This window comes from Salarias fasciatus, chromosome 13 (assembly GCF_902148845.1).
Source record: "Salarias fasciatus chromosome 13, fSalaFa1.1, whole genome shotgun sequence".
Lineage (NCBI taxonomy): Eukaryota > Metazoa > Chordata > Actinopteri > Blenniiformes > Blenniidae > Salarias > Salarias fasciatus.
The window spans coordinates 28,073,267-28,097,895 of NC_043757.1; the positions used below are offsets into that span (position 1 = coordinate 28,073,267).

Below are 24,629 nucleotides of genomic sequence, written 5' to 3' on the forward strand. Positions count from 1 at the left end.
CATCCCAAAATGAGAAGATTTAAACAAATGTGTCTTTGGACGACACAGAGTCTGATTCACCATCCCATGGTTGCTGAATTCAGCTACATTTACTCTGCAATTTTACATTGGATTTGCTGGCTATTTATGTTACTCGCAAATGTTTGTATTTTATCATTTTGTGAAGCTGTACGCTGTGGAGGGTTAAAGGTCATATAGAGGGTAGGTAAATCCAGCATGGTGGTAGATCAGGATGAGCTAAATATTTGTACTGTGTAAATAGCAGCTGCAGCTGATGGTAAGGGACAGGTGTTAGCCAAACGCCCTGAAGAACAAAGAACCTGTGTGTGATTCTGTCAGATTGCAACGAAACATGCATGCAATGATATTCATTTAACTTGCATATGCTTTTTAAAATTTGAGGGCCATTCTCAAGGATTTTGATTGTGTCACAATAGGCTAAAGGAAGGGGCAAATAGGGGTTAGAGCTGACACAATTAGAAATTGATGACCACAGGAACTCTCTCAAAGACCCTCGAGTAGGACACCATTAGAAAACTGAAGAGCTGCTGAGGGGGGGCTTTTCAAAAGAGACTTTCATAGACCAGATTATTTTCAGCTGAAGGAAGGGTGGTCCAAAAATAACATGGCTGGATGTACATGTCTTAGGTTGAACAAAGAAATCAGATTTAAAAAAAAAACAACACTTTAACCAGTCTTGGACCAGAATAAAACTCATTTGTATCCAGTTCCGAACTCTCTTCTGCTTTTTGTTTCAAGTTCATCTCATTTCTACAACACGGCATTGAACACATAGTAAAAGTCAACGTCCGCCAGGGATTAAAGTTCTCTGTCGCTAGACACATTACAATCAGGAGAGACAGAGAATGCTTTATTATGGTACAGTTTGGTCCAGTGCATGTTAGTCATTTCACTGATGCTGATGTGAACCAGTGAACAAGTCACGCCCTTGGCATTGGCCTATCAGAAAAGAAGAGTTGGATCAGTGTATCCTACTGAATGGTGCATTTTATGATAAACATGATCAAATCGAAGTCAGGACCCACTGATGACCTGAGCTGCAAAGGCGGATGTCACCTCGAATGTTCGGAGAAGCTTGGAGCTCCACCTCGTCTTCATCATCCAAAATGTTCTCAACACTTCCCATCGCCCTTTAAACAGGGCTAAGGGGAACAGGAAGACAAGTATTACAAGTAGAACTAAGCAACTTTAATTCATCAGTGAAGAGGGAAAATAATTTAAATTGAAAAAAAAAAAATCAATCTCCTGGTCAAAAAGGAAAGCACAGAAACTGAAAAGTCTTTCGATTTGGTCTATTTATTTATTACAAACATGCATGAAAGATTTAAAAAAATACATTTAAATAAATGGAAAAAAAATATTTACTTTTCATCTTTAGAAGAGTAAAAGACATTCCTGGTTGGGAAAAAAAATTCTGTCAGATTATTTTTGCTTTAATCCTGACATGTGCATAGGTTAATTACTTCAGAACTTTTGACTTTTCAGTGTGTGTGTCAAGTGGTTTGCCAAATAACGAGACTGTGGAGTTCCTCATGACACTTTCATTCGGGAACATAAACAATATAAGTGGTGTTGTCTCACATCAGCTTGGTTCTGCTGACTTCTGCACTGCCAGTCACGTGCCTCCAGCGTACAGCTGTTCTCTCAGTGAAGATGCACACTCCTCCTTGACACCTTCCATTACTTTATCAATCACAACACTCCCTGTCTGAGCACCTCATGTCATTTAAGCCTGAGGTTTTAACAGCTCCTCTTAGGTAAAGTGACTGTCTTTAACAGAAACACAAAGGCAGTTCAATTTACACACCAATCTTCTCAACAAACTTACAGAGTTTTCCTGATCCAGTTAGTCCCTCAGGAGTCTTGCTTTTTATATATTTAGCACACATTAAGGAAAAAAAAACAATGGTGCAAGGAGGCAATGGCCGAAGAGTTTGTACAATAGTTCCACCGCTTTCAACAAACATGAACAATGAAACACTGTAAAAGTTTATTGCACATTTTATCTTTCATAAAATGTACGATAAGAACACTGAACGTGTGTGTGTGTGTGTGTGTGTGTGTGTGTGTGTGTGTGTGTGTGCAAAATCAACTTTTTAGATCTGTTATTCATGTCGTTTTGGTGGTGGGTTTTTTTCACCCACCCCTGATCACTCGACCCGGGAGGACGGCTGCCGGGTGGCTTTCACCCGCTGCCTCTTCAGTGATGAGCACCGTTCTGCGAGGACGGCTCGTGCCTGTGAAAAAAATCTGTCAGAGCATATACAGACTGACCGTCCGTCCGTGCATGTCTCACCTTTTTGGCAGGCCTGTCCTCTTGCCCCGTCGCCCTCCTCTTCTGGGAAGTTCCTCCAGCAGCAGCCAAGGCTCCGGGCCTGTCCTGGCAGCTGAGTGCCACAAAGCACTGGCGCATGTTCCGCTCCGTCTGGACCGTCTCATACAGCGCATACAGGCGCTCTTGGTTCACAACACTGTGGCAGAAGAATTTGGCCACACTGTCCCTCACTAATGTATCCTGGTTCTTCTTAAAGTTCTGAAACCAGACCAAATACTTGATGTATTTCTTTAACGGCAACCAGATTGACAGTTTTATTTATTTACTTATTCATTTTTTTTGGTTTTTTCACTTACATGGGTGCACACAGCAGTGCGTAGGTCAAAAAAGTTGGGACTTCCGCTGAGGCCCATTGCCTTCCAAGCCCCTGACATATACTTGACCAGGTCTTTTGTTGGTCCTCTCCCGAAGTCACTGAAAAAGTAGGGGTTGGTCGGCGTGGACCAGCGTGAAAGCCGGATCCATCTCCGACACCACCCGAACTCCTCTGCGCTGAGGTATATTTTGGCCACCCCCGTAGGTCACCACTGTCGTGTGTTTGGACACCTGCAAACAATAGTTTTATCATATTTTTAGCTACAGTCCTTTTGTGTGCATGTACACCTGTGTGTGTGTGTGTGTGTGTGTGTGTGTGTGTGTACTTACATTGATGACGTACCCGACCTCGTCATCGCCGGCGGCATTTAAGATCTCTTTTATGGTCATGCTGGTCAGCACGCCGATTCTGTGGCCATAAGGCAGCCGAGGTAGGCTGCCATGTGGCCCAAGTAATCGTACCGTGCCTTGTGGTCTTTCAGCGGGGCCCGCGCCACCGCATCTAGACAGAGGCAGATGATTATGTAGCAATAAAATTAACACTCAATAAAGACAATCAATTTGCAACATCAAATATTACCAAGCAGAGATGGCATCCTGGATTTGGCAACATCCAGGCCCTGTCCAGGTCCTCCTTGGACACCAGACGGTCAAATTTCTGGGCCGGGACCCAAACCCTCCTGGGCTCGGGTCTCCCGCTCAGGGCTGGTAGGATGGTCTTGCCTCTCGGGGAGGTCTGCTTGGGGCGGGATGGCTTGGCGTGTTGCCTTTCCGGGCTGGCCCGCTCTGGGCTGGTTTGGGTCTCCCGTTTGGGGCTGGCCGGACGGTCTGGCCTCTCGGGAGTGGCCCGCTCTGGGCTGGTTTGGGTCTCCCGCTCGAGGCTGGCCGGATGGTCTGGCCTCTCGGGAGTGGCCTGCTCACGGCTTGCTCGGTCCTCCGCCTCCTCATGTGAGGGCCCAGCCTGAGGGCTCCTCCTCCCCCGCCGAAGCTCCTGGATTTCTCTCTATAGAGATAAAGAGGTGGTCTATTGTACTCATCAAGCTTGATATCACATGTATAATGTGTGGATTACTTTACCTCCAACTCCTCATTTCTTTCCTCCAGAACACAGAGCCGTTCTCGGCATGCAGGGTTTGCAGAGGGCTGGTCCCTGCCCAGGTCCAGCCGGGAGGCCATTAGTGGATCCGCATCAGTGGTCCTTAAAAGGCCCAACCGATCCATGGCCGCTTTCTGACTGGACCTGAACAGCACCTTTTGCTTGGCCTCCGGGGTCATATCCCGGTGTGACCGCATGACGTGCTTTCTCACATTTAGAAGGAAAGCAGAACACCCCTGCACGGGGCATCGCCCAGCGGGGATCAAGAAGTGGCCCGTTGCAATGCCACACAATACTTTTCTTTTCCCCGTTTGCAACCCTGTGCACGTTTCGGATATGCGCGGCAACGCGGTTCCTCTTTTTGCTGCACAGGGGACAGATCCCGGGCTGCCTTGGTTTGTCTTTTTGTCTGAAAAAAGAAGCTTATTTCAGTAAAACTGAGCAAATAAATAGGAATTTTTCTATCAATCCATTAATAAATGCTTTCAACTGCAAACATGATTAAAAAAAACTGAAATGCACAAAAATGCACATACGCCCTTAAAGGTGCTGTAGGCAGGATTTTGCTAGTCAATGCTAATTTTTCTGTGTTTTCTTTGGATTAAATGTTAGAGTATCCATTGATAATCCTTTAGGAGTGTAGCATAACTGCTCTACCGCGAGGGCGCAGCGTTTCCATCTGTCTCTGTTCTGAGCTGAAAAGGAATCTCGACAGCGCCAGGTATCTTTGACCAATCAGAAGAGCCCATGAGGCTCTAACCGTGATTGGTCGAGGGGCGTTCGTCGCACGTTCTTGTGGGAGGGGCTTAACTTGTAAGGGCGTGATGTCAGAGAAAACAGGACAGGATTGGTTGTGCTGGGTTTCAAATCGCCATCTTAGATGGGTCAAATCGCCATCTTGCTTAGTAAACCTAAGCAAGATGGCGGAGATGCGGAATCCTGCCTACAGCACCTTTAATTGCAACAAGCTTACCAAGACCGCGTTTCACAGGAGAAATGCAGTTGACAAGTGCTTCATCCATGATTCTCCTCCCGGACCTCTAATGGACCACACCACTCACGGACTACTCCGACGAGGCCTTGAAACGATCCCAAAAGACCTCTGCCCCTCACAGACACGAGGCTATTTTCAAAGTAAAATGCTGTTCCCTCACAGAAACCTCCCTCAGAGGCTTCCCATGACTGGAACACTCATACACATTCAGAAGGAAGCAAAAATATAAAAATATGGCAGTGGCCATAGCAACAAGACAAGTATACTTCACTATACTATTATTAGGGATATAGAATAGTTTATAAAAAGTACACTTAAAGTGTACTGCCTCAGTTTTAGTATAAACTGAGGCGGTTTGGGGCGACAGTAGCTCAGATGGTAGAGCGGGTCGTCTCATAACCAAACGGTTTGCGGTTCGATCCCCGCTCCCGCGGTAAAACTGTCGTGTCCCTGAGCAAGACACTTCACCCACCTTGCCTAAGTGAAAGTTGTGAGAGTGAATGGTTGGTTGCTGATGGTGCAGATTGGCAGCCTCGCTTCCGTCAGTCTGCCCCAGGGCAGCTGTGGCTACAGTAGCAGCTTACCACCACCCAGTATGGAGAGAATGAATAATGCAATGTAAAGCGTCTTTGAGTGTCTAGAAAAGTGCTATATAAAACCAATGCATTATTATTATTATATAAACAGGTATACTTTGAGTACACTTGAATAAAGTACTCTTTGAACTGAAATCTAAGCTTTACATTCTTTGAGGCACAGGAGACAAAACAATTCCATGTTCCCACTTAAAGTCCATCGTTAGCCAGAGGAGAAATTAACCCGATCTCAGATGGAATCCACCTTACGGTTCAGTCATTCCAAACAAATTGTCAACTGTCTCTCGACTGACTTGGGTGTAGCGGTTCATCTCTCCTTTGAGCCACTTGTTGATCAACATTATGGGCTGTGGTCTTCAATTTCCAGAAGCACGGCCCGGTGCATAATCTAATCATCATAAGACCCGTCATAATCAATGGACAGAGTCGCCAGACACATGACCTTCCACATGCCCCATGCGTCGACCACGTAGCCGGCAGAAACACTCCCATCCGGGCAGGCAGGTTCCCCTGCGTCCCTGCTCGTTGTTGAGATAATCTTGTCAATTGCATTGACAGACCCGTTGATCAATTCCATTCTGAATTTTAAGTTTTCGAAGATCAAACAGAGCAGAGTTCCAAAGACAGACGAAGGACAAAGCAGCAAGTGGGGAGAAACAACAGGAGGAAAAGATGCAACCCCCTCCTTCAAGAGCGAGAGCAGAAAAACAATGGTTTAATCCAATCAGAGAGAAAGCTGTGATTCTAATTGGCTGAAAACACTGACCGCTTTACTGCTTTGAAATAGAGACAAAACAAATGTCATCATATTGTTGATCCTTCAGTGAGCGACTGATAAAGGTCGCTCGAGAGCGGCATGTTGGAGATCCCTGGTCAAGCTTTAAGGTGCCTTAAGGAGTTTGCAAGTTTTATGCGAAACAGCGCCCCCTGCAGGCCTTGGGCGTAATGCAGCTTAGTAAAAAACTCGTCCCTGTGGCTCCCGTGCACGGAAGAGGGGAACTCCGTCTTCGCTCGTTTAGTAGCGCTCAAGTAGGATTTAAGTTCTTCTACCTGGTGGAGTCTGTGTGGAGCTGTGGCAGTGCTAGAAGCCAGTCTGTTCTGACTTTCTGGAAGATCCTGCTCAGTTGTTGCTCACTCAGCATCTGGCGGAGTAATGGCGGACAAATGAAACCTAACCAGCCGGAGCGCGCATTACGTCATTCCTTTCAAATTCTCCCAAAAAATGCTGGTGCCGGACCGGCACTGCAAGTTTCAAGTGACAATTTAGCGCTGTTAGAGGTACTGGTAATGAATATGTCAGGGCACGTTGTACACATCATTAAAATGTGTAACATATTTATGGTGGAAAATAAGTATTTTTAAGTTTGTAAACTCCTTAATGCACCTTTAAGCATGCCGAAGCAGCAAAGGCTCAATCTGAAGAAGCTGAAAGGTAAGTTCAATGGTTTCCCCACCAACTGTTACGAAAATAAAATTGAAAAGCTGAATTTAAAAACTAAAACTTCAATTCAATTCAGCTTTATTTATGAAGTGCCAATTACAACGTAGTCGTTTCTCAACACTTTTACAAAGCAAACCCAACAGATCCACATGAGCTCACTTTTTAGTCTCCCATAGTGGAAAGAGAGAGAGGGGGAGATTCATTCATTCATTTTCTGCCGCTGGTCCCTTTCGGGTCGCGGGTGGCTGGAGCCGATCCCAGCTGCTGTGGGCGAAGGCAGGGTACACCCTGGACAGGTCGCCAGTCTGTCGCAGGGCTGACATATAGAGACAGACAACCATTCACTCACACATTCATACCTAGGGGCAATTTAGGGTGACCAATTAACCTACCATGCATGTTTTTGGACTGTGGGAGGAAGCCGGATACCCGGAGAGAACCCACGCACACACGGGGAGAAAAGAGAGAGAGGGAGGAGATCATTTTATATCCTGTAATGGAAATTTTATGTATTTGATGCATGTAATGGTTATCAACTTGAAGTAGACTCCTTAGCAGACGGCCCCCTGGACTCCTGACACCAAGCAAACCCAAATGGGGTTCTCCCCTGTTTGTCCTGTTGCATTTTGAGCAGATGTGTGTCCCGTTGACCAGGCGTAATCTCCAATACCCCTTTCCCACTGGCCAAAAAACCCATTTAAACTCGCTAAGTCATGGCAGTGGGAAAAGGTTTGACCCGGGATTTCGACCCGGTCGTTCACCCTGCAATCGACCCGGTAAATTCCCGGGTCAGCTTTCTACCGGCTTTTAGTGGGAGGGACACATCCGGGAACTTACATGATGACGTCGATGCAGCGCGGCTAAGTTAGCGCGCTAGTTGTTGTTTCTGGACACAGCGTGAGATTTCCTTCGTCAGCATGACCCAGCAATGGCAAGATAGCGAGACCAGAGAGCTTCCCCTGATCCGTGGGGAAGAGGAGATTCGTCTACAGGTAACAGGGACTGTTTTCCGCTGCATTGTTTACTTTCGTTTTGCTCCGTCGCGCTGATGATGTCATCAACGTGGGACACCATCAGTGCGGGAAAACGCAGCGACGCAGCTCGCCAGCAGGAGGTGAGACGCGGGTTTGCAGGCGGTGGGAAAGGCGTCTAAAAAGGCGATAGTTAGCGGGTCGCAGACACGGGTCGACCCGCTAGTTGCAGTGGGAGAGGGGTATTACAGGTGTCTGTGGTCTGTATGCTGTTCTTCTCTGATGCATCGGCAGCCACAGGGGGCTGAAGTGGGTTGGGTTGTTGGAGTTTCTGTTTCTTTGTCACTTCATATGTTAAATATGTGTCCCTTCCTGACTAAAGGCAGCCTCTAAGACATGTTAATGACATTAACATGTCTGCCCCTGGCCCCAGGGGTTCAGGACAGGGTATAAATATCAGTCTGTATCACAGAGCTTTAGAACTCACACTGACTGAGCAGTCGTGACTTCTCTCCTGTTGCAACTGGAATTAAAGGAATCAATAAGGAACTCATCGTTGGTGTATTTATTAATAGAATTTCCACAACAATCCATTGAAGTGGACGCAGGTTCACAGATTTATACAATAAATGCATGACTCATTTTCCCAACATCACCTTACAGAACAGTTACATAACAGTTCCTGAGACACACACATTGGGGGGGGGGGGGGGGAGCTCCAGGCTTAAAAAGAAAAGCCTGAACCAGCCCTAACTGTAAGCTTTATTGAATGGAAAGGTCTTAAGCCTAGTGTTAAAAGCACAGGCATAAAAGCAGAGAAAAATGAGTACAGAAAGCTGGAACAGGGCCGGAATGTCCTGAAATGCTGCACATTTCCATGCTTGATCTTGCTTCCTACTGGATAAAACTGCAGAAGGAGAACCGAGCCAGAAAACACAAAGAAACTGGAACGAGGAAAGTCACTGTGTGACGCCGGGTTCACGCTGGATGCGTTCCGGCTGTGGTCCGTCTGCGGTACAGAATCACCGCAGCACTGTGATTCACACCGCCTGCGGTTGTCTCTGCAGTCCGCAGGAGGAGGGTGCCAGATCTGTCGCTCTCCCCCGCAAACAATATGAAACATGTTTAACTCAATAGAAAGCAGGACAGACCGCCATCTCGATTGAAAATGCACGTCAAAATGGTCTACACTTGTATCGCGCTTTTCCTCTGCAGAGCGCTTTACACTGCGTTAACACATCTACCCATTCACACACCAGTGGTGGCGGCCGCCATGCAAGGTGCTCAGTCCATCCACTGGGGGCAATATGGGGTTCAGTGTCTTGCCCAAGGACACTTCGACATGCAAACAGGGGAGACAGGAATTGAACTAACAACCTCCCGATAAGCAAGACGACTGCTCTCCCCCCTATGTTAAAACCGTAAAAAGTAGGAGTGTAACGGTAGACAAAAGCCACGGTACGGCACATACCTCGGTGTCAGGGTCACGGTTCGGTACGTTTTTCGCTACAGCGGGGAAAAAGAAACAAAAGCTCACATATCAGTGTTTCCTGCAGGATAGGGGGGGGGATGCCGAGCAGTGCACTGCTCACACGGAGCATCCAAGCGGCCGCCGCTGCTGCTCCGCGGTGCGCAACTGCTAATTAGCCGCAAACGCGGCGTTATTTATTATTATTTTTTTCCTGTCCATTGAATTCTGCAGGATTTAGCGTGGGCGGGGCGCCCGGAATGAAAAAGTCTGGCGGAAACCCTGCATATTACCAGAACATCTTTCCCAAGCTTTCCCATGCCACAGATTTACAGGAGACTGGCGGGTCTTCCAACTCCACACACTGCATCTCTCATTCTGCTTGGACTTTCTTCTTCCTTTGTTCATGTTTGGATCTGTTTGTTCTTCTTCTTATGTGGTAATGGTGGTCGCTGGCAGCTTTTAGGCTCATTACCGCCACCTAAGGTTGTAATCAGGACTCGTTTTTTTTTTTACATTTTTTTTTTTTTTTACTCACTCGTGTGTTCGTCGTGTGATGGTGTGCACCGACCCGTGACGAATACAAATATCGTTACACTCCTAGCAAAAACTGTATTTGTATTATAAAAAACAGGTCATAAACGCATGATCATCAATCTGTCCGATGTGTTCAAAAAAGAAGCTTGATTTGGCAGAAACCCGCCCAATCTGGCAACACAGAGCCGCTCCGGTCATACAGCTATTTTGTGCAATTTTGGCGTCATTTGACTTTCCTGCAGTGACGAAGTACAAAACCGTTCATTCTTCTAATGCGCATAATGACGATATCATGTTGTTTGTCCTGTATTCTACCAGAAGTAAAAAAAAAAATACATATAAGTATATATTATATATATATATATATATATATACATATATATACCACATAAAAAATACATATATGTATATATATATATAAGAATTATTAAGGCAAAAACACGACACAGATTTTATTTTGAAATCACTTATTTTGGAACACGTATCGCGTTTCCTTCCGGCATCCGACTTGCTTCTGTCTGGATTGACGCGGTAGGGCTGCAGCATGCGGAGAAATAGGATCCTTGTGGAAAGAGACTGGAGCGCCGCAGAGGCTCTGGAGCCGGACCGGAGCCGGACCGGAGCCGGACCGGAGCCGGACCGGAGCCGGACCGGAGCCGGTGTGAGCCACAGCATTGATTTAATGACGGATTAGCTGCAGTGTCCGTTCTGCTGCCGTTCTGCAGCTGGAACGCATCCAGTGTGAGCCCGGCGTGAAAGTGATGAATGTTTAAAACATTCAAACAACATCGTCCCGACTTAACGACTGTTGAAATGTTCAGGAAAGAGTTTTGGAAATTTCAGCGATTTTACATCCTGCGGATAATAGTTTTATTTAAAGTGGTCTGTATAATTTACTTGACTGGAATTTTCAGTAATTAACAGGACAATGGTGCTTCAAGCATGAAAATGAAATTTTTGAAAAATAACACCCAAAGTGGGTCTTCAATGAAAACACTGGACTCCATTGTTGTGTAAACGGATGAAAACAAAACTTCCAGAAAACACCGAGAAGGAATATTTCCTATGGGAGAAGGGAGATGTTGTGTTTCCTAAAGTGTAACGCTGTGTTTCCACTGGACACGACGCAAATATTTCATGCGATGGGATTTCATACAAAGTCAATGTAATGACGCGATTGTCACTGAATCTTGAGCGGCGAGCGTTTCCAGCGAAAATTCGCTCGCGGCTCGAGTTGAAAGAATTGAACTTTTCAGGCCAAGTTGCTTGTTGACGCACCAGGACAGCCTATCAGCGTCCTCCTGACAGCCCCCCTCCTTCATTTGTCACGGAATTAATTCGCATTCACCGCTTCTGGTGGAAACACAGTAGAATGCTGCTGTGATTCCACACCAGAGGGGGCGCTGTGTGGCTGAGTGGAAGGACAGAGTGGAGAAGAAGAGAGAGTGTGTTTGGAGTTCCCAGTCTGGTGAATAAAGCTGATTAAAGACACTGAAACATAAGAGACTCAGATCCTGCTTGTGTCAAACAGCCATAACGATGGAGATCCTCCAGCGTCACATTCATGTGTTCATTCACACTTTTCATTACCTGCTCTGTGTAACTTGATCTGAGGTTTCCAGATGATCTCCAGCAGTCTGTGCTGACGCTCCATCTCCTCCTGGCTCCGGACAATAGCTTGTTCAAACAGGGTGCAGATCTCCACAGCAGCACAGTCAGTCTCTGGCTGCTCCAGTCTCTCTCAGAGTGGTGGGAATCGTCACCTTCACCATCAGGAACAGACGCCTCTTTAATGTGTGGAGCTTCATGTTCCTCCTGCTCCACACTGGAGCTGCTCTTCTGCTCACCAATGTGCTGCTGTGGACTCTCTGGAGGGAAACAAGACAAAGTCACTCTGGGATGGAGGGGAATATTTTACACTGATGGACGGACGAGACACAACAGGAGACATTTAAAAGACAAACATTTACAAACAAAATGCTCCTTTCACTTCAACTGGCAGCAGCTGTGAGGTTTAGACATTAATGAGAAAACTGTCTGGATGCAACATGAGCCTCTCTGAGCTCTGAAATGTTAGTGGGAAGTTTCCACTTTGACGTGGTAAAGACTTTATTTTCCCAGCAACACCTGAAGGCATCATCATTCTTCAAGATTTACTGTAAAGCTGCAGAAACCACAGCAACGTCAGCAGGTTAGCTCAGACTGAGAGGAAATAATCACTTTTTCAATCTGCAAACAGCAGTTTCTGATCCAGATGTGTTTAATGCTGAAGGTTTCTGCTTTAAAATCACTCCTGTTGTTTCACTCTGAACAAGAACTGCAGAGGCCATCTTGTACAAATTCCATAATGAATCTATATGAGAACAAATGTATTAAACACAGAGAGGACCCATAAATAAAGCTGCAGTATGTTCAATAGGAGTCTTCGATTGTTTCCTGAGTCTAAAGCACATTACAATGAAGTTATTGAATTTTATTACTCACTACACTCCATTCCAACCATGAAAAGTACTTTTTTAATCTGATCTTTAATCTTTTTTCTTTATTTAATCGTTTAGTCTGAACACCATGTGACAAGTGCAAGTTGTAGTGATTCTGGTGACACTGCAGTGAATACCAGTGATGGCATGGGATATCTTTATATTTGACTTCACTGTTGCACAGTCTTGTAATTTTCAGACGGTCCCTGAATCTCGACATGCACACGTAACCATAACATAAAACACCAGCTGCTCATAGAGATCAATGCTGTTTCTTCTGAGAGAAATATTGCAGATTGTGCACCTCACATAGAGGTATATGAAATCCGTTTTATTTTTTCCCCAATTCCGTTTTTTCCCAAATTCCGTTTTTTTCCGTTTTAATATTTCTGAATTTGGTATTTTGTTTTTATGCTCATTTTTACCATAAAAAAAGGTGTCTGATAAGTGGAAATGAATAAATGTCCACAATTTAATAGGATAAACAGTCCATTTAATGTTTAAAGTCCTGCAACAAAGAAATACTTTTCAATTAGTCGCATGCGTCTTTGCGAGTCCAGTCCACAGTACGTTGACAGTATTTACGAAAAAGCTTTTCCCTGGAGGCATAAAAGTCCGTGTACTGTTCTGCTCTGTATTTAGCGCTTAGCGTGGAGTTTCATAACTTTTTGAATGTGTGAGAGGGGAGGGAGCAGCTCGCTTGGACATTGTGTGCGTCGCGTCGCTTCGCGGCTGGAACGCGCGTTCACATTTGTTTTCAATTGTATTTTGACGCAAAATCGCGGAAAGCATTTGGCGTTGTGAACGCAGCTTTAGCATGTTAGCAGCGCTGTGGAAGTGACGTACACGTTGCAGCAGCTCGGGCGGTCCCCCCGGCATGTTTGCTTTGCACTATAAGGTTCCATTTTCTCCCGAAAACTGAATTTCAGACCAGATTAGGACGAATTCCGCAATATTCTGCGTTTATTCCAATTCCGTTTTTATTGGTCATTTCCGCGATTCCGTCCGCGATTCCGTTAACACGGATTTCATATGGCTCTAACCTCACACCGAAGGGAAAGAGGCGTGTTTTGTGACTTAATAACGTTTTGTTAAGAGTTATTGATGCTAAAAGACCGGATCTGAGTCCCTGCCAACAGGGCTCCAAAGGATGACGTCAGCAGTGGAAAAACCGCAATGCATTGTGGGCTTCTTGGGACGCTGAAACGTTTGTTTACGGCAGCTACAGACAAGACTCTGTGCTCGTGATGTTCTTTCGTTTTTGTTTGGCAAGTTTTTATAAATTAGAAACATGGTGCAGTCGTGCTGTGTCGTTAACTGCCACAGTCGTTCCCACCATCGCTCCAGTAAAGAAAGAACGAGCAGTGTTTCCCCTACCGTTATATTAGGGGGGGTCCGTGTACCTCTCAGCCATTCGATTTTCGTTTTATTTTGGGAAATCCAAAATCGGGAAACGAGCCGACTTCCGTTTCCCAATTTGATGTTGGGAAACAAAATACGGGAGATGTTCCGTTTCCCGTTTCTCGTTTGGAAATTGAAAATCGAAAAACGAAAACGAGCCTTCATCTGATTTCTAATTATGCGTTTATCAAACAGAAGTCGGGAAATAAAATACGGCCATCATTTAAAGGTTGTATAGAAGATCTTTATTACTAACAAAAATGAATTAAAGCTAAAAAATGGCGTTACTAAGATGCAGCAGCCTTGTTTTTATAATGATCAAAAAAATTAAATAAAAATAATCAACTCTGGAGGTTGTAAAATCAATATTACTTTAGCCAATCAATAACGAGGTAGCCTCGTTATCTATTGGTTTTCTAACGTGTCAATCAACCTCTCTACATTTTTAGCGTAACTGTCATGCTCCTACGCACTTTACATACCCCCCCTCCTGTTGTCGGCACAACACTCCCCCATGCGCTCCACCCCACTCCCCCCATGCTAGGCTCTGCTGCCGCAATCAACACCTTTTCACATGTAGACTTGAGACAATTTTTCTTAATCATAGCTACAACGTGCTGCCATTTGGCGAAAATGTATGTTTAATCTTAAAACAAGACTTGTATGAAAAAGTCCGGAGAGTGGGGGGGGGGGGGGGGGGGGTGTTCACGTCTGCCGGCTGCAGCGCACACAGACCCGCTGTGAGCTCCGAGCGTGAGTCTGCTCCAGTCCTGCAGCTCCACACAAACGTCCCCGTCCTCCTCTGATCCACCGAGACCAGGGACGGCTCAGGGACAGGATTTGGCACAAGTACAGGATTTTACTCATATTCGCTGTGTTTTGTGTTGTTCAAAAGGACACGTTGGTAGCTATGTGTTAGCGCTATGATGCTAAGTTGCTACATGCTACTTTCTGCGTAAGGAGGAGGCGGTCCTCCGGAGAGAGCAGGGGAGGAGGGTGTAGGTCACGCATGCGCAGCATTTCAAAAAGGACTAACTGTCACTGGATTTCTCCCTCCGTGGAAAATCCTCTATACAACCTTTAATTCAATCATTTTTCAAGTTTGCATTGCCGGAAAACCGGAAGTCGAGCTTTCTCTTCTTCTTCTTCTACTACTTTGCTTCGCCCTCTTTTCCTCTGCTTCGCCATCCTCGACAACGAACAATAAAAAAACGTGCATTTTCTTTAAAAATGTCTTTGGACGATTACGCCCACTTAATAGTGGACATGAATGCCAGCGGCATGACTGCAGGTGAAATCTCTGCACACCTGTGCAGTCAGTTTGGCCCGGTCCGGGGGTTTTCAGACAGAAATGTCCGAAGATGGATCTCTGAGCGCGGCCTCTCCACCTTTGTGTCTGATGATCAACTCCAGGCTGAAGTCGCTGCAGCATCTGCCGAGGTGAGCGGCGTCAAACCTCATTAATTTATATGGGTATGATTAAATGCGCGGCTTTTCATTGATTTTACCAGTTGTACAGCGACACCTACTGGCGGCAGCAGCACACTGCAGATTATGCTGACTCAGATCTCATTCATCACGTTGACAGAAACATTTTCAGGAGAGAAAAATACACATAAAAAATAGCAATATCAAATCTGAGGCTACAGATGCTTTCAGTATCAGTAAGGTTGTTTTCATTTACAATTGGGTATTGACACTTTCTAATGAACAAATTATTCCATTTTGTATATTGGTTATTGATTCATAATACAATCCAAAAATCTATTATTGTTCTTCTCAACAACCTGATGTATTTCTGTTTGCTGTTGTGTGTCATTTTCATTAACTTACTGAATCGTGTGTTTATGGAATTGATAGGTTGGGCCAACATACGGGAGGAAAATGATGACAGGATTCCTGTCTTCTAAAGGCATCCATGCCAGTGAGAGGAGAGTGGGAGCTGCAGTTCACCCTCCACACCACCAGGCTCGCCAACATGTAAGCCTACTTTCCAGAGAATCACAACTGAACAATAGTTAATTCTGTCAGATTTACCAAATTTCTTTTCTTTTTCTTTCTTTAAGGGAGCCCGGAACCTGAACCCAGTCCCGTACAGAGCTGACTACTTTGGACAGAAGCTCCACATGGACCAGAATGAGAAGTTGGTCATGTTTGGAGTGACCCATGTCGTAGCCATCGATGGGTACAGTGGGAAATTGGCTGCCCATTCCACCATGGCAATTAAAAACAACCTCAAAATATATGAAGAGGTGTACAGGTAGAGTGTTAACTCTTACACGTATTTCAAAAACAGTTTAGTTCTAACAGAGACACAGGATGTTAAATTGAGATTTCATGTCAGCATGTTGTGAGAACGGAGTGAGCATGACTTTTAGACCCTGCTGTCTTTTGCTCTTAAACACAGACATATCAGCATATGTACACCTCATGTTGTTTACTGCTGTTGTTTTAGGGCAGCAGGGATGAAGTACGGGCCGTGGGATCAGCTTCGGGCAGACTGTGGGACAGAGTTTCACCTGAGTCTCTTCATGCAAGAGAAACTGTCTGACTACAGATACAACAAGGAGCGGCCGGCATTTCTGCAGACGCCGTCAACACCAGTAGGTTTTCTTTGCTGCTCTTTTTCCGAACGATACATTGTGAAATTAACATGCTCTGATAATTCAGTTTGATTTTACTTCACAGGAATGATATTGTTAAAATATTTTATTTTTACTTTTTCATCTATTTTAATCTTTTGTTTACATGCAACCGATCATTATTCATGAATTCAAATCCCTCCTTTTTTTGTACTTCTTTACTTTCAGAACCATGGCATCGAGCGGATTTGGGTCGAGGTTTGTATGTTTTTCATTGTGTGAGATATTAAATTTGTTTTACTGAGCTCAGATACAATTTAATTGTGATGTATGTGTGACTATGTGGTCAACAAGGAGGTCCTTGATATCCAGGATGGGGTTGTCAGGTTCTGCGTCTCAGCTCTATCATGCCAGGTTGCCAGTGCTGGCATCAGCCGGTTTGTGGAGTCCTGGAATGCTCACAGAGTTCCTGGTACTTTCATTTTCATGCTCATTGTTTTAGTGTGTCTATATTCATGACAGTTTGAGGAAAAATAGTGACCAGTCACTGCAAATCTTGATCATGATGTACTGCTAATAGGCTGTTTCACTTGCTCATGTGCGACTCTTGTCCCTTGTGTCCTTTTTGTAACCCAATGCAGGAAGAGGGATCCCCAGTGTTCTGGCCTCAGGGGGCTGTCCAGTCCAGGTTCCTGAGAACCTGCTGCCTTGTGCCTGTTGCAGCAGACTGGTACGATGCAGAGAGAGGCTCTTCCCTGACCAGGGTCTCAGGTTTTGGAGTCGACCCTTTCACCACAGAAGAGGCGAGACAACAGGCTGGAAGACGATTTTCAGAGGCTTTTGGCGACATCACTCCGCTGTTCGATGGCATCACCAATGACAACCCAACGGCCTTTCTGGATGCTCTCTGCAGCACCTCATCCGTGTCAGCAGTGAGTGAAGAGATCAGGGAACAGAAAAAAAGTGGAGAGAGTTTGCTCTCCCATTAAAGTTCCTTGAAAAAAGTTTGGATGTCTACTTTTTTTCCTTTTCTTTTTGCAGCAAAAGATTAAGACAAGGTTTATTGATGAATTAAAGCTGAGGTTGGCGATCTTGGAAAACTAGCATGTAACACGAATGTAGCATCTCCCCAAGGCTCCGCCCAGCTCCCACCCCATTGGAGGAGCTCCGTTGGGAGCGGAGACGCGGAGACGTGTGCGCGCGCGCTGCGCGCGGTGCTTCCGCGTCCAGTGCGTTCCTGGCATAACCTGTCCTCAGCGCTTCGTTTCTTCGTTTTTTTATTTGCACTATGACATTATGGCGCACTCACCGGTAAGTAAGCCCCAAACATTCTTCTCCGCCATTCTGCAACGACGCTCCGTCCTTCTACGCGCGTACTGAACCAGGGTCAGTGCACGCCATTGACATGTACGCGCAGGGGGCAGGTCGAACGGCGAAGGGATTTGATTGGTTTAAAAAAAGGTGTCCCGTCAAGACGATTGGTTGCTGTTTTTCCCATTTTACTCCTGCTGTAGATAGCGGATATTTTCCAAACTACTTTAAGAACACGCTATGAATTGCTTTCCATCGGGTCATAAAGATCATTTTAACCAGTATTTAAAAAAATGTATCTCATTCAAATCGCCAACCCTAGCTTTAAGAAAGGAATCAAGAACTTCATTTTAACCAACGCCCAATGGGAAATATCAATAAATTTATTACACAATATTTCAAACAATGACATTAGAAACATTAAACTAACTGCAACAGCAAAACAAAGTATGTACAATCACAAAATGAGAACTACAAACAAAAAAAAAAAGTGCATGGGAGAGGAGAAAACACATTAAATCACTGATTTGAAAAAGGCCAAGGCAGCATCCAGACCCCTTGCCTGGTGGATGTTGGACTCAAAGTCTGGGCTTCTGCACTGCAGGCAGTGGTCTGCATTTATGAGCCACTGCCTCACACAGGCTCCGCCCCCACCAGTGAGCAACAGCAGGTGGAAAACATGGGCTCATCCATGATAGCTGTAAATGCAAACACAATTCTGATACAGAATCATCACATTTAAACAGTTCATTGAAAATTATACAAAGTGTAAGTCAGCTGATCTTGCACTTCACAAGTCTCTATATAACCGATCTTCTGCACACCTTTACAAACCAAGCAGGTAAAAGCTTCCACCTGGCTGGACATCAGCGTCTTGAATTTTCTTCATGGCCATCTCAGATAGCTGATTGATATTATTGGAGATGCCATGGAGGTTCTCGGCAGCATTTTTCAGCTCATCGATTTTGTCGATGACATCCTGCAGATGGCTGTCTGGAGCCCTTCGACTTACATGTGGGAACAAAAAGAAGCAACTGAAACAATATAGGATAAAAAAAATCATTGAAGATTTCTGTGTTAGTGCAGGTAAAATGCACACATTGCATCTCACAACCTAAATCACACATTTTTGCTTCATGTCAAATGTTATACCTTGTTCTGGCCCGCCGTCCACTCTGAAATTCCCGGAATTCACTGTCCAGCAATGCAAATACTTTGCGGGAATTCTGCTTCCAATAGTGGGAGTCTGAAGAGTCAGAGAGAATCTACCTTACTTTTCCATTTAAAAGCTCAAAAGACTGATAAATTCCTATTATATAATTCCCAGTTTGGATGTGTGATATGTACCAAACAGTCAGATAACCTGTCGTGTCTGAGAAAAAAACAACTTACTTCTTGTTCCCTCACAATCAATGATTTCATTACCCGACTGTCAGTCAGAGTAATGTCCTCCTCACTGTCCAGAGCATCTCTGACTTTGGAGGCAATCCCCTCAACAGTGGCCTCTGCTTCAGAGAAGCGTATGACCACTGTTCTGGAGGCTGCCAACCTCCCATTGACAGCCTCACCGATATGGATTGACCTGGGGATGAATGAATGAATGGATGAATAGACACTTTATTACTCGTTGAGGGCATGTTGAATCATCCAGTAGTTCACAATCAAATATAATACAACATTTCCAGCTAATAAATAATTATCAGTAATAAACAGGTATGTTCTGACTGGGGAAGGTTGAAGAATGAAATTTCAGTTTAAGCCTCAATTCCATGATTATGTAGGAACCGTTACCTCTGCAGTGGTCTTGAGAAGCCAATGGGTCTTGATATCCCCAATCCCGGTGCTCTTCCTGAGCCCACTGAGGGGACAGATGACGAGGGCATGGAGAAGGGGACAGGCCCTGTTGACTGGGGTTAAACTTGACCCCTGGTCTCCGTGGACCTCATAATGGCCACGGTTCGTGAGGTTTGTTAGGGGGAAAGTCCCTGAGAGGTCAGGGAAAATGGCAGTGTTTGTGTCGTCAGTGATGAAGACACTGCCAGCACTAACCTGTATAATTGGATAAAATGGAAGATAGATTTTATTTGGGATGATCTTTACAACACAAGTTTTATCAGTTCAAAATTCTCATAGCATCTTTGCACCAAAAACAGTGTTTGACTACTATTACTGAGAGTAAAAAAGTGTTGCGCAGTGCATTATAGACAGTAGTAATAAAAACTAGTATAACACTAATAAACAATACAGTGGAAAATTATTACCAAGTTATGCTAGCTAACCTGGATTGATGCTAATTCCATTCAATCATCTCCCACAAACACAATTCAAACCTTTAATATCATGTTATGTGACGTTTACTCACCTGAAAAATCCTGCAGACTTTGTCCACCGTCATGTCTTCCCCTCTAAGAGACACTCTTCTCCCTCCGCGAAATAATACAAATGACTCCATCACGTTTTAATCTTCACACCGATCGGAGATGGCGAAAGAGGCCGCGTGGCGGGTGAGGGAGGACCGCTGGGATGCTGACACACATAATTGATGTCTATCGGGTGGCGGGCTTCGTTTGAAGCTCACAGACATACAGAAGGGGCAGCACATACACAATACTCTGACTTTTCAAACGAAGAAGAAAGTCTTCCGGTTTCCGTCAAACCAAGTTTGAGAAAAAGAATGATGGACGTATTTTATTTCCCGACTTCTGTTTGATAAACGCATAATTAGAAATCAGATGAAGGCTCGTTTTTTTTTTCGATTTTCAATTTCCAAAGGAGAAACGGGAAAAGGAACATCTCCCGTATTTTGTTTCCCAACACCAAATCGGGAAACGGAAGTCGGCTCGTTTCCCGATTTTGGATTTCCCAAAATAAAACGAAAATCGAATGGCCGAGAGGTACCCCCAACGCCCCCCCCCCCAGAAGGTCAAGTTAAATTAAAATAATTGTTACTTTTTTTACACGCAAACTTTAGTTTTCCTGCATAAAGGCCGCTCCACATGCTGTCCTCACACGAGACGCGCCGCTGCAAACTATGTGTGTGTGTGGTGACTGTGGGGGGGGGGGGGGGGGGGGGGGGGGGCAGTGTGACTGTTTACAAGACGGGGGGAGCAGACACAGTGGAGTGCTGCAGCGAGTGCCGTACGGGGGGAACGCACTGAACGCGGAAGCGCCGCCCGCGCATGGAGTTTCTGATCGCCTCCCATATTAACCCATCTGACTGCCGCACACAACGCGCCGGGGGGCGCTGTGCGCCGCTAGCCGAACCTGTCCCGCCCCCGAGTCGGAGAGCCTCACTGCGCTCCAGCTGAGCGTCAAAAAACAAAACACCGCGCTTTTAGCGGTGAACCACGGTCCATTCCTCAGTATTTGCCATATCGAACTCGGCCGAATTATCAGAAAAATCAGGAGGAAAATGCTGGTACGAGGCACAAACTGAAATAAGGAGCGCAAATATGAAGAAAATGAAAGTGAAACTTAAATCGCGAGTTTTGTCGGTGCAGCGTTTCGGCCAGCTGGGCGTTTTTCAGGCGCTGAAAACACGCAAAATAAAGTAGATTTCCCTTCAACACACAATCAGGCTTAATAAAGGTAAGTATGAGGCACCATGCGGCGTGACTGAATTTAGGCTGTCTTGGAGATAGAATGAAGTTTGAGGAAGTGAGCGCTAATAAGAAACTTCTATTTTTCATCTGCTCTGCTATTGGTGTGTGTGTGTGTGTGTGTGGTGGTGTGTGTGTGTGTGTGTGTGTGTGTGTGTTGGGGGGGCAATCCTGGTAAAGACTTGGTATTTTAAGCCATTATAAATCATATTTGATCAATTGTAAAATGATTTATGTAACACACATTTTGAATGGAATCGGCAGACTTCAAATGAGCCATTGGGGTGCAATTAATCGCGATTAAGAAATTTAATCGTTGCTCAGCTCTAATCAGAAATGAAACAAGAAGAATATATTATGACTCAAATTCCTTATTTGGAGTTTTTGTACGACGGCAACAATGACTGACGCGAAACCCCCCCCAAGGGGCCAATCCTAGGGGAAACACTGGATGACATCTTTCTCATTCCCAACCTGGAAGCAGCGCAGGGAGCTCGGATATGTGAGCTAACAGAGACCGAACGGCCTGGAGAGCAGCGTCAGACGACCAAAATCACTTTCAACGCCGTCACCAGACACGCTGGAGTGTTCACGCCATCTTCACCCTGGTGAGTTCTGTTATGTTACTAGCGTGTTGCGGTGTTAGCAGTGTTAGCTGGTTGCTAGCGTTAGCCACACTAGCTGAGGGCAGTGATGTTAGGAGATGTGTCGAGGCTTGGAAGCGTGTGTCGAGTTATGAAGGGGGTGTTTCCACTAGGGCTGTCACGATATCAAATTTTCTCTTCACGATTATCGTGGGCAAAAAATATCACGATAACGATATTATCACGATATCAGCAAAAATTTAACCAATAATGGTACAAACATTCAGATTCATCTTTAATTTTAATTTTGTTTGTTTTCTCTTTTCCTAGATGAATTACATTCAGAATACCTGTCAAATGAGGTGTTGAAACAATATGAGAACAGTAACTGTACAGCTGCATACCAACAGTGTAGTTACACTCAACTAATTAAAATCTGATGAACTGATTAACAGAGGATCCACAGCAGAGGCGTAATGTCCGTAGGGTTGGTGGGTTATGAAAACCCTCGGACCCTGTTGGGGTTAAAATCCTGTACCTCCACCACACTGCTGAGAGTTTTTGTTTGTTTGTTTGTTTAAATCCGAGGCGGAATGAGCAGCAGCTGCTTCTCTCCAGCCAGAGGCGCTGCTACTGGCTAGGGCCCCGAGCTGAAGGGGGCCCAGAGGGACAGCTGACATCAGTCAATTTCAATGACAAATTTAAGGCGCTACACTAGATGCTGCAACGACAACGTGTCGAAAATCCCCCTCATGGGGCCCTTTTCCGAGTACTCACCGGTTAGTTGCTAGAAGGGGGCCGGCGGAGAAGACGGCGGATATCAGCGACACAACTTGAAACCCCCCGGACACATTACAAGGACACGTCTGGAACCTACCTAATGGGGCCCCACTACTACCCGGCTAGCTTCAACGTGCAGTCAGTGTTGCTAAACACACTTTCTTCGGGTTAGGATAGAGCATCTCGCTGTCGTTGTCGGCCACCGCCGACATGTTTAGTTCACTCGTGACGCTCGCTAACTGGGAGCCACGCTAGCTAGGAGCCGTGCCGCTACCGCTGCTGCTGTGGTGTTTATATGTGAGGGGGGGGGGGGGGGGGGGGGGGTGCTGCAGGAGGGAGACGAAGCAGGGCGGAAGAAAGGAGCGGATTTTGAAAATACACTTCAACACATTTCAAGCGGGACTAGATCTTCTTTACGATATTATCATTTGCGCATTTTGAACACGATATTGAAATTTCATTTTTTAATACCACGATTATCGTCAATACCGGTTTACCGGACAGCCCTAGTTTCCACGAAGCGCTTATCGAGGCCTGCTTCATTTAGGTTGCCTGGTAAACCAGCCCCGCCCACTCCTCATCCCGTTTGGATTTTGGAGCTGGGCTCAGTCTGGTCGGAGCCCATAGAGGGGATTTCATTCGGTTGCAAAACGGCCGAGCCAATCAGCGTTGCCGCTTTTTGTTTTCAAATTTTTTTGGCGAATTCCGGTGGCTAGACCAGAAGTGACGCTATCGCTGCACGTAGCGGAGATGACGGACTTTAACTTTAACCATCGTCTGAAAGCTGCAGTCAGTAAAGTTACAGCTATAATACCAAGAATGACAATAATCAAGCAAGAGCAGGAGTCTGGCCTGGAGAGTTTCTAACAGGAAAAGACATTTTCGCGTGTCTTTGCGTGTAGAGAAGCTATAGTTAATGAGCTAATGCTAACCCTTAGAGAAGCTAACGCATTTTGATGACGTATTGTTTTGAAGCGCTGATTGCTGAAGTGTGCTGTCAGTCAAAGGAGTAACCGACGCCCCCTGCAGGGAGTTTCAGTGGGCTCCTATCCAGACTGAGCTTAACTCCAAATCCAAAGTGGATGAGGAGTGGGCGGGGCTGGTTTACCAGGCTATCATTTAGGGGAGGAGCCAAAAATGATGACGTTTGAAGCCTCATGAGCCGGTCGAACCACCGACTGCTTCAGGCAGTGGTTTTCGGGTATGACGTGATCAAAATATAACGGGCAGCGAAAGCGATGGATTCCTCCGTTCACATCTTGTGGATTTGGGCCTTCTTTATCCTGCATTGGAATCGGTTGACACTCTTTTTTCCATGGAGCCAGCCAGGAAGAGACCATTCTCTCTCCCTGTGTGGGACCATTTGACTTGATTTCACCTAATAAGGTAGGCACATAGCGCAAGTCAAGTGTATATGTGTAACTGTGACAACACCCGCGCATCGCTTGTACTAATTTATGTTTTTTTTTTTTTTTTTTTTTTGTGGTATTTTAAAAGGTGAAATGTCTGTTGTGTTCCAAGGAGCTTGGATACAACAACAACACCTCATCTATGCTGAGGCATTCCAGAGCCCTGCATGAGAACAAGGAGACCAACCGCGGTGGATCAAGCTCAGGTAAAGAACTTAGGATGCAATGATAAGTCAGCAAATAAAAAACCCAAGAACATAGAATTATACATTTGCATACTAAAAAAATAGCTTGTATTCTGCATATTATTTGTTTGTCAATATATGTAACCAAATAGTGCATTCATGTTGTCACAGGAATGAATGATGTGAATGAAGCCTTGGTGAGCGTGGTCACTGAGGAGACCCAGCCCTCCTCTACTGGAGGACAGCAGGTTCAGGAAGCTGGTTCAAGCTTTAACCCTACTATGTTCTCCCCACAAGACAGGTAAGTATGTGAGCACATGAAGCATTTTTCACCATTTCCCCATCATGCCCTTCTAAGAGTGTTCTTTTCTTTGCCCTTTTAGGCTTTTAAAGCTATGGTGGAGAAAAAATACAAGGAGTCCAAGGAGAAAGCCAAAGCCATGGTCTCCAAGGCGGCCTCTGTTAGTTTGACATCCGATATGTGGACCTCATAAACACTGATGCAAGATTCGGCGGTGACGTGC

At 45.3% G+C, this 24,629-nt stretch overlaps 1 long non-coding RNA gene across 1 annotated transcript; it reads left to right on the forward strand.

Annotated features, from left to right (window-relative positions):
- The first annotated feature begins 23,576 nt into the window (after positions 1-23,576).
- LOC115399644 (uncharacterized) lies at positions 23,577-24,629 on the forward strand. The gene is made up of 4 exons (XR_003932702.1): positions 23,577-23,897; positions 24,009-24,126; positions 24,277-24,406; positions 24,489-24,629. It is a non-coding gene; the product is annotated as an uncharacterized LOC115399644 (long non-coding RNA).